We start from the raw sequence: 10,271 nt of genomic DNA on the forward strand, positions 1-10,271 counted from the left end.
TTTGTAATAAAATACATTATGCATGTACAATACATTTTTGACATATTTTCTTGATCGTGACATCAAGGTAAAATCTACATCGGGGTTGGAAATATAATTTACTTCAACCAGAAATGCTCATACGAGGGCAAAACTTACGAAAAGCGTGCGAAGCCGCGGGAAACAGCTAGTATATATATATATATATATATAAAGTTTTAAATAATATTATGTTGTCATTCTTACATGTTTGGACAATTAATGCAATAATGAAATAGATAACTTTTAATGAATGAAAATAAATAAATAGTTAACTAAACAAACGTTAAACTGTCATTGATGTCATAGATAAAACAATTTATTTATTAAATATATATATACTGTATATATATATATATATACAGTGCTCGATTTCTAGAAATTGAGGTACCGGAACTAAAACCTGCCAAGACTTATCCCCCACCCCCTTCTATTATATATCATTCCATCACCACAAAACAGTGTTTGCCTGTGTAAAGAATTAGGTTCTTGAAAGGAAACAAGAAGATTTTATAGAACTCAAACTTCTTTTATTAACATAAATAGCAGTAGAGCAATACAGCGTTACTTTTTGTATTCGGATTATTTTTAAAATATAGTCCAAAACTTTAACTTGTTTTAATCGTATTTCTTTTCTCTTGATCTCTTGTAACTTTTGACAGCTAGCGCTGAGTGGTGTCCAGAAACAAGCCAAGTGTCAACGTACTTTTCTTGTTGAAACAGCTGGAGAGGAGGTCCATTTATTTTTACAAACAACAGGCCAGACACCGTTGTAATTTTGAGTGACAATCTCAGAGGTGTTATTATTAAATTCATTTGAGAAAACCCTCTTTCACATTCACTTGATGAAATGGCAACGGAGTTGATCGACTGCTCGAGCCGACAGAGGCTGTCTGGTAACGTTCTGGAGTAGATATATTCTCTGAAACCCGTTATTAACTGCCTTTCATTAAGCTTAAACCTGGAAGCAAGTTCCCTCATTTAGTTTTCTCCGAACGTTGTTGGGATGTCTTCAGGCCAGTTTCTAGTGTCCATAACTTTGAAAGTTTCTGCTAACTTAGTGTCTTTTTCATTTAACAGTCTCGCTTCAATAGACGTTTTCAGTACTCCGTAAAATATTTCCGGGTTCATCGGTTGGTCGTTTACTCGACCAGCTTTTGTTTGGAGAGGAACACTGAAAAAAGACAAGTTGTCAACTGCTTCTTGGGCCATTTTAGAGTATAGACCAGGAGTTGTTTTCCTTTCTTCGAATAAAGCAACTACGATTTGCAATTTTCTATTTGCATAGCTCAAATCTGCGTTGCAATGCTGTAAAGCTTCACTTAGTTCTGAAAGCTCTTGTAAAGCCATCAAACCCAGGTCTAATATGAAATTTATATCTGTGATTTTGTTGAGGAGGCCAGAAAAAGTACTTCTTTATTTGTTGTCTCTAGTTGTATCATTTGAAGCTTCTTTGAAGTGTTGTACTAACGCCTCGTAGGACTCCCATACAGCTGAGACAGATCTGAAACTAGATGCGACCCAACGGGTGCTCAAAACTCTTCAAATTTTTAAAGTTTCTGCCTCTAATAGACTCGCACAGTTCCGGAGTTCCCTACTGTTCTTTGGTGAGGCGTGATAGATAACATAGAGTTTAGCAATAAAGGATTTCAATCTGCTTACTCCTGAAACAGATTTAATAACGTCTGAAACTGACAGCTCAAGTCTGTGGTTTGCACAGTGCCAGACAAAAATAGAAGGGAATTTCTGACAAAATAATGCCCCAATTCCTTTGTGTTTTCCGAGCATGGTAGCAGCACCATCACCAGTTAAGCTTGTCAAGTTATCGCTTAAAAACTGCTCAGATAACCCATTTGAATGAAGGCAGTTCATTAAAGAGTCAAATACTTTCTTTAGCGGTAACGCCATCAAGTTCTACCAGATCCAGAAATACGTTAGTGGAGCCACACATACCAGTTTTTTTCAAAGAACACCGGACGTATACAATAAAACTTGACTTATTACTTAAGGAAGTGGATTCATCAATTATCAGACCAACTTTTGTCTCATTCTCAATAATTTCACTTACGAATTTTTTCTTCATTTCCTTACTGATGTGCAAAGCAATGTTAGCACAAGCTTTGTCAGAATGTAAAATGCGACCCATGTTAATCCCGTTAAGTTCTTGTAAATCTATTTCTGTTTCAAACTCATTAAAGGATTGATTTTCTTTAACAACCCTGTATGCCGTTCGAAATATTTTTTCAGTCACTTCTTTTTCCTGGGAACGCTGTTTCAAGATATTTTTCTCCAATGCTCCGTCTTTAGCTTCGGATAAAATTTCATCTGCTGCTTTATGGCCAGCACTCTCTTTGTGGCCATGAATTTTTTTCCTTAATGAAGTTTGTTTTTTCTCTTTTGTGTCTCCATAACTGTCTATCTCACCATATGCCCATGCTTTTGAAATTTTCATGCCTGTTTTTTTCTTTACAGATAAGATCCCAACTTCCTTACTAGTCCTACATCCTAACATTCCATTTTTAATAAACAACCAGTCATACCTTTTGCAAAATTCTGTTTTTTGCGAGTTATTCCAACAATCTGGCAAGTCATTGTTGCATTCAATCTGCTGTTCTTTTTCTTTAGGGGGTTTCACATTAATTTCAAATCTGGTTACATTTTCACTGCTAGAAGATGGTTTTGACGTCTATGAAATCTGTTGTTCATGGTTGTCTGGACATACAACAGTTCTTTTAAGTCTTCTACTGTCACCCGAAGACGAAAAGTAATCTGTTAATTTTTTGTTTATTTTACTTCACTAACAAATACAAACACATAAAAATATGTAACCTCAATGAAGTAACATAATAAATGCAAGAAAACCACGTTTTCGATGGAGAGGCGCATACACATTTGAAACCACTACTACTGAGCAACTGAGCGAATGCATAATACGACACGTCGACACAGCCAAACGGGCGGGTCTATACGTCGCTGATGGAGGAGAGGGAACATGTGGGGGGGAGTTAGTAATCGGGCGAGTCTATATGCTACTGACGGAGGGGAAGACGCATGTGGAGGAGGAAAGATTAAGAGGCTTCTGGCGCATTTTAAAAACTGTAGGCACTTCGAGATAGCTTCGTGATACATTTGAATGTTTTATTATTGATTGCGAGGTAAACTATAGTAATCATATATTTTAAGAATTTGGTGTTCATAATAAATTTGGTAATTAACTCATCAACCAAAAATTTAGTTTTGGTTTCAGTGGCTTTTTGCTACAGATTATTATTATTATTTTTTTTTTAAGGATAGAGGTCCCGGAACGCCGTTCCGCCGCGTTCCGTCTCAAATCGAGCCCTGTATATATATATATATATATATATATATAAAACTGTCATTGATGTCAGTTTATTTATTTATTAAATAAATTTATTTATTTATTTATAGTTTATTTATTAAATATATATATAATAAATAAATTGTTTTATCTATGACATCAATGACAGTTTAACGTTTGTTTAGTTAACTATTTATTTATTTTCATTCATTAAAAGTTATCTATTTCATTATTGCATTAATTGTCCAAACATGTAAGAATGACAACATAATATTATTTAAAACTTTGTCTTGTTACAATATTTGTTTTATTTTATTTCATATTTTTATTTGATGCATTTATCTCCCAGTTATTCTGAAATATTTTGTTTTATTTTATAAGTACAATTAATTAATTTTATTAATTCATTTAAATTTCAAAATTTATAGGCAATTTAAAAACTGTTTTTATGGCAATCAAACTTACGTTATTATAAAATTTTACAAAAATTATTGCTATTTTTGATGTTTACAAATTATTCAAAGAGATAAAAATAGATATAAGCTTAAATAGTTCCAGTAATTTTGTTGAAGTACTTACCACCTCTGCAGTTACCCTTACAAGTTGGATCTGAAAATAGAAATATGTAAATTAAAATGAGATTTTTATTAATGAAATGTTTATAAACATAATTTTGGATTGATAGTAACTAATAATCAGGTCAATCTATATACATATGTTGTTTGTATCATCTGTTGCATGAGTCTGTGATAGCATCAGATTTCAGAAGCTACACTAGGTGGAAGGTGAAATGAAGGAGAATTCAAATTTGCACCCTTCAAATTACCCTTCCCACCATAGGTACACAATGTATATACTTATAATAATTTTTATCTTGTAAGATTTCATGACAATATGAGTTTCTAAATATTTGAGTGTTATAAGTATTAACATGCCAACCTTGAAAGTTACCATGCCATCAGTGTTGTACAAAATGTCTTAAGTAATAATGTATCTTCAGTTTGACATTTAAATATGACAACCACAAGTAAAATATAACTTTCATGAGTTTGCACACATCACCAATATCATTGCTCCTAATTTTATAACTCCGCCAGAATGGCCTGGGAGTACCAAGCATCAACGCACACTGGAAATTGTGCATAGCATCTTTATCTGTATTATGGTATTGGGTACTATGATTTCAGGAGCTATGATGCTACACCACCAATACTGCTAAGTATCAAGGTTTAAGTACTGAGTATCGCAAAAGACCCATCTCAAGATATAATACTAAAAAATTACATTCATAAAATTATGCATGATTAACAATTTTTGAAAGATGTAAGAATAATTTTTTATGAATTTATTATTATTATTAAACTTTAATTAATTGTAAACTAATTATGTCAAATTAACCATTGATAAAATAATGAAAATTGGAAATAATTAATTACGAAGCAAAAGGTTTTTCATATCTTATTACAATATCTCTTTTAAAAGTAATAAATTGGCCAGAATTATAAAACCAACACAGTTATCCAATTATACAAAATAAGCTAAATTAGTGCTGTTTGCTCAGGAATAATTGATTGCAAATGACGATATTGTTACAACAGCCCAAAAGGCTATCTTCAGCTAAAGATCCAAGGTTAAAGGCTAAGTCAACTCTATCAATAGAGTTAGGTGCTCAGTTCAGTGGTATTATGACTCCTATAAAAAGGATTATTTGATCCAATCAGAGGATAGCAATAGCTACAATAATTGGTATTATAAATTAAATTGTCAAAAAGATAAACCTTTTTCTGACATACTCTTGCAACTCAATTCAGATACCATATACCATATTTATTTTGAAATAATTATGAAAGTGATCAGAGTACTCTTGGCAAAAAAATTACAACTTATCAAAGAGTATAAAAGTTTACATAACTTAATGCACAGTAATTGTAATCAAAGAAGTTTAATGTGTATTAAATAAATAATTATTTTATTTTTTAACTTATGTGATTATGAACATATGACAATACAACAAAAAATTCATTTGGTTTCAAAAAAACTTTATAAATTCATTTGGAATACGTTTGGAATCTGTGAAAACCTAGTGCATAAAGATATTTCAATTTCTGGTGTCCCTTGTTTTTAAAATGAAAATATTCTAAATCTTCATGAACATTACCACCACTATGAAAGAAATAAAACGGCACTTTGCATAGTAAATTACTAATCAGTGATATTATATAAACATTCTAGCATTAAAAAAATTTTAGTATATGGCTTTATGTCTTAGGATAGTTGACACCTAGGAACCTTGAGGAGTCAGTAATCCAAATTTACAATAAACTGTTTGTAATTTCATTAATTTTTATTTGAACCATACTATGAAAAGATGGCTGTTAACAGTTTTCTAAGTTATGTTAAAACCTCCATAGGCAAATAATTCTACTAAGAGGATAAAATACAACAAATAGATGAATTTAGGTACTTAAATTAGAGCAGCCTACAGGAAGTCTAAAAAATACATCAAATGTGGTATCAATTTGACCTGGCTCATTGAAGTTCATGAACTGAGATAATCGAACTGTTCCAAAGCTAAGAATACAGAATAATGCAAAGCTCTCAGACTAGACTGTGCAGAACTCGTGATTTACAAGGATTAATAATAGAAAGAGATTAGAGTAAGGCAAACCAACTTTTAAAAAAGGAATGAAAACGCAAATTACTACAGTTATAACGTAGAATAGAAGTATAAATACTAGTAACTAAGTTACATGTTCAAGATTTTGGTACATTATAGAATAACTGAGCCACATTTTTAAAACAGTAAAAAGGTTTTAGAGCAAGAGTTGTGGTCATTTTGGAAAAAGTTTTCTAAAAGCAACAATTTGGATTGTTGTAAGAGGGTTAAATATGCCCATAGATTCTGTGAATGAGACTTTTGAGGCAGGAATTCCAGTTAGACAGGTACCTTGTTGTGTGGAAGTCAAGAAGCTACCCAAATAGAGAGGAATCTTGATAACAGAAGAACCCTTGGAGTTGGGGATGTAGAGGCTGGAGAGATCCTCAGTTAGAGGTGACTAACCATTACACGTTTTATTTTTTTATAATTGTGACTAAGCCCATGATCACAGTAGTAATAACCTCAAAATATAATATATACATATATATATATATATATATATATATATATATATATATATTATATATATAGATAGATAGATAGATAGATGTAGAATGTGACAAATATTTGAACACACAAAAAAATATGTGAAACAATTATTATTTATTATTTTTTGCTTAATAGTTTGCAAGTTATTATAATTTTCAGATTTCTGATTTTATATATATACAGTATATGACCAATTGCTACTTGAATATTGATGTTGTGTACATTTTGTATTTAATTTGAAATCTTTTTTAGTTTTGTGGCTCATTTTGAATTTTGATCTACTGAATGTTTTTCATTTATTGATTGTGTGTCTGTATGTTACACAAATGTACTCCTTGGTTTCTTTTACCAAATTATACTTCTGTTTAATTTTAATTTTCATCATTGCATCAGTAATTTTAGGTTGTATCAATTTTTTTACCAAGTATTTTATTATTGATTTTTCTTAATACAAAGGAACATTTAAGTCTGTGTGTTTAATAAATTGAAACACAATCATTCTGTGATGCCGTCTATGGTTTGAGTAAACTTTCTACGAATTTTTAACATATGTAATTTTCTACTTTCTTTTAAGATAGTCAGATCTAAAAGGATTACATGCTTTTTTGAGTTTTGATTGTGAGTTTTATTGTGTACAAAAGAGACTTAAGTAATATAGAAATTGATTGGCTTTGTTATCTTGGTAACAAGCATTGAATGTCATCACCGTATCTTAATCTTGTTGTTAAAAGTATTGGCTTCATTAATAATTTTGCTTTCTTCCACTTTGTGAATATGTCTACTAGGAGTCCTGATAAAGGAGATTCCATAGCTAATCCACTGTCTGGTTTATCAGTCAGGTTATCTTTTACATTTTTGCTAAACAAACTTCTTAGTTTTTAATTAGTATGTTTAATTGATAATAACAATAATAAAATCTAATATACAGTATGTTACGTTTAGTGACGCCAATGTACCAAGAATGCTCAGGAATTAAACGTTTTTGAAGTTAAAGTTAAAAAGAAGAATATGGCAATTTTTGTGATCATCCACATTTAAAAATTAGTTAAAAATTAATTAAAATATTTACATGCATCCTCTTTATATCTATTACATTAGGGACAGTATGCAATAGTTGACATTTTCACAGAAAATCTTTAACAAGATATAGCATTTATTTTTAAAGTATCTCCTTGATTTATTTTGGACAATTTCATATCGTAGCTTTTGGGCAAGCTTCAGTAACATAAATTATCTATAAATAAAACATAAAAATTATCATATAAAATATATAAATTAATATATAAAATAGTTATATAAATTATTATATAAAATAATTATATAAATTATTACATGAAATAATTATATAAAGTGTCAATAAATTATTAAAATTAAAAACCACCCCCCCCCCCCCCCACCCCCCCCCCCCCCCACCCCCCCCCCCCCCCACCCCCCCCCCCCCCCACCCCCCCCCCCCCCCACCCCCCCCCCCCCCCACATTGGGGATTTTAAAACACATATGTGTAAGAATGAAATGGCCCAAATACATAAAATTACACCTGGAATAGTAAAAAGTAAGGGCTCTGTGGTGTAATGGTACCACATTCACCCGGCAAGTGGGAGATCCGGGTTCGAGTCCTGGCGGAGCAAGTACTTGTTGTGATTCAATGCTTATTGAAATTAAATTAGGCTATTGCCACTTCAACAAATTTATTTAAAATAAGTCATTTGACAGGTATTTGGTCTTCCGATCATAATGTTAGTTTGGTTATTTAAACCAAAGAAACTATACTACTGGAACGCGCACTGCCCATAAGCCACATGTTGCGTTTTCCGGTCGCACACAGCTGTGCGTTTCAGGTGTATCCATGGACTTGCAGGCGCTTTAAAGTGGGCAAGAACTCACCGAGTTGTGCGGCGATAAACGGGACGATACGGCATCACGTATAATCATGCCAAAACAAAAATCATTGTTGTTATTTGGACTAAAGATGGACTAAAGACAGCCACATTTCTTTTTACACATATTTACACATTACACATATTCTTACTGTATCAACCATGTCAATATTTATTTGCAGCTTCCTAAATAGTAATTCTCAACCAATATTATTTTCTGTACTACCAACTTATTAACTGGGTTACCCAAATAATTAAAAGTACGGTAAGACTGTCAATGAGTAAATTAGCCTATTAATCTATCGTTTTTTAATCATGAACAATAATTATATAGTTGAGTAAAACATGCTTTATCACTCCATTATTTCATCCGCATTGATCCAAGATACCAATGTCGGTCGTTTATAGCACGTATAAATGCATAATCTTATAAATCATTGCTAAAAACAATATCTACAACTGACCTACTCAACTTTATAATTATTGGATCTTTGTGATTTTCAGCTACCTGTATTTTATTATTTTTTTAATTTGTTTTGTTTTAGCGTTCCATTGAATGACAATTTATTAAAAAAGTGGATTACTGTGACACAGAGGAAAAAAACTTTTAAGCCAACAAAACATACTGTTTTATGCATGGTAAACATTTTACCGAACATGATTACCATTTAATTTTTCCTAAACACACTAAGAAAATGTCTAAAAAGTGCAGCAGTTCCATTTTTTTTTATTTTCCATCTCATATGCAACAGCCATTGAAGTTTGTACATTTTATGTAGTTTTACTTTGAAATAAAATACTGTCAATAAAAAAAGTAGTTTTTTGCTAGAAAACTTTACATTAGCAGTACTGCTATTACAGAATAATTGAAGATTAGGATAGACTATTTTAAGTCCAATAACTGCTTGATAGGACTCGCAACCATACATTTATCATACATGTTCATGATTTGGTACATCAACAAACGCTTACTGTATTTATCAAGGCGATTTTAATAAAAAAAGGTTCGCAGTCACACAAACTGTTTGATCCTAGTTAAATATACCAAAGTCTCTGATTCACCTTAAATGGTTATTTCATAAATATCTTGTTCCTTATTGTGTCTGTATGGTAAGTGGAATAAATCTAGAAGTCTAGAATTTCGACTGTTATTTCATTCAGAGTACTGCCTCTATATAAAATAAGTATTAATGCTACTTTAATTTCATAAAACGTGTTTGGTGTTTTGTGATATATGTTAGTGCTCTAACAAAGATTTAATTTTTAAAAGTTAATATGAATGTATTGAATGTTACCTATAATTAGTGCAATATCATAAGTAAAAGTCTATAAGTTGTAAATGTGTATAGGCTACAGTATAATTTTAATGTACTCGTATTCAAGTACGATCTTGTGTTTACGGAATTATTTGAGTAGGATTACACTTTATTACTACTGAACTGTAACAAATTGCTATCGACTACGATATAATAGGTTTAGGTTTGTGCTTATAACTACTAAGTTTCTCGCTATGGAGAAAATCAAATTATTAAATACGTTTTCAATGGCCAATAAGGTTGACAATTATATACAGTTACCTACCATTCCGCAGACGGATCTAATACAACTAAAGTACCTAGGAAAGGTCAAAGTGTGTTGCCGTAATTGGAAACGGATTATTGGGCTAACGACTTGCACCACAATTGGATTGTGCCGTCTCGAGTCGAAGGGCGACCACTAACTATCCTGTATCTAATCCTTTACAAAGAACAACAATCCGTGATGTACTTAGGGCAGCGCTTATGTAACAAAGTTTTCAAAGGACCTATAATAAAGTGTTCCTTAGCGTTTCTTTAAAAAATGATTTCATTTTGTATTTTGTGTTGGCACTCCATAATAATAACGGCTTGAAAATCTCAGGTACTTTTT

The 10,271-nt window shown here is 31.6% G+C and overlaps 1 protein-coding gene across 1 annotated transcript in view; it reads right to left on the bottom strand.

The window, feature by feature from the left end:
- The window catches only part of LOC124360155 (apolipophorins-like), a 139,154-nt gene extending 135,144 nt beyond the window's left edge, over positions 1 to 4,010 (bottom strand). The window contains exon 1 of the mRNA XM_046813521.1: positions 3,917 to 4,010. The gene's annotated coding sequence lies outside the window, so the exon portion shown is untranslated. The remainder of the gene's footprint in view (positions 1 to 3,916) is intronic.
- Positions 4,011 to 10,271: the final 6,261 nt, after the last annotated feature.

Source organism: Homalodisca vitripennis, chromosome 1, assembly GCF_021130785.1.
Source record: "Homalodisca vitripennis isolate AUS2020 chromosome 1, UT_GWSS_2.1, whole genome shotgun sequence".
Taxonomy (NCBI): domain Eukaryota; kingdom Metazoa; phylum Arthropoda; class Insecta; order Hemiptera; family Cicadellidae; genus Homalodisca; species Homalodisca vitripennis.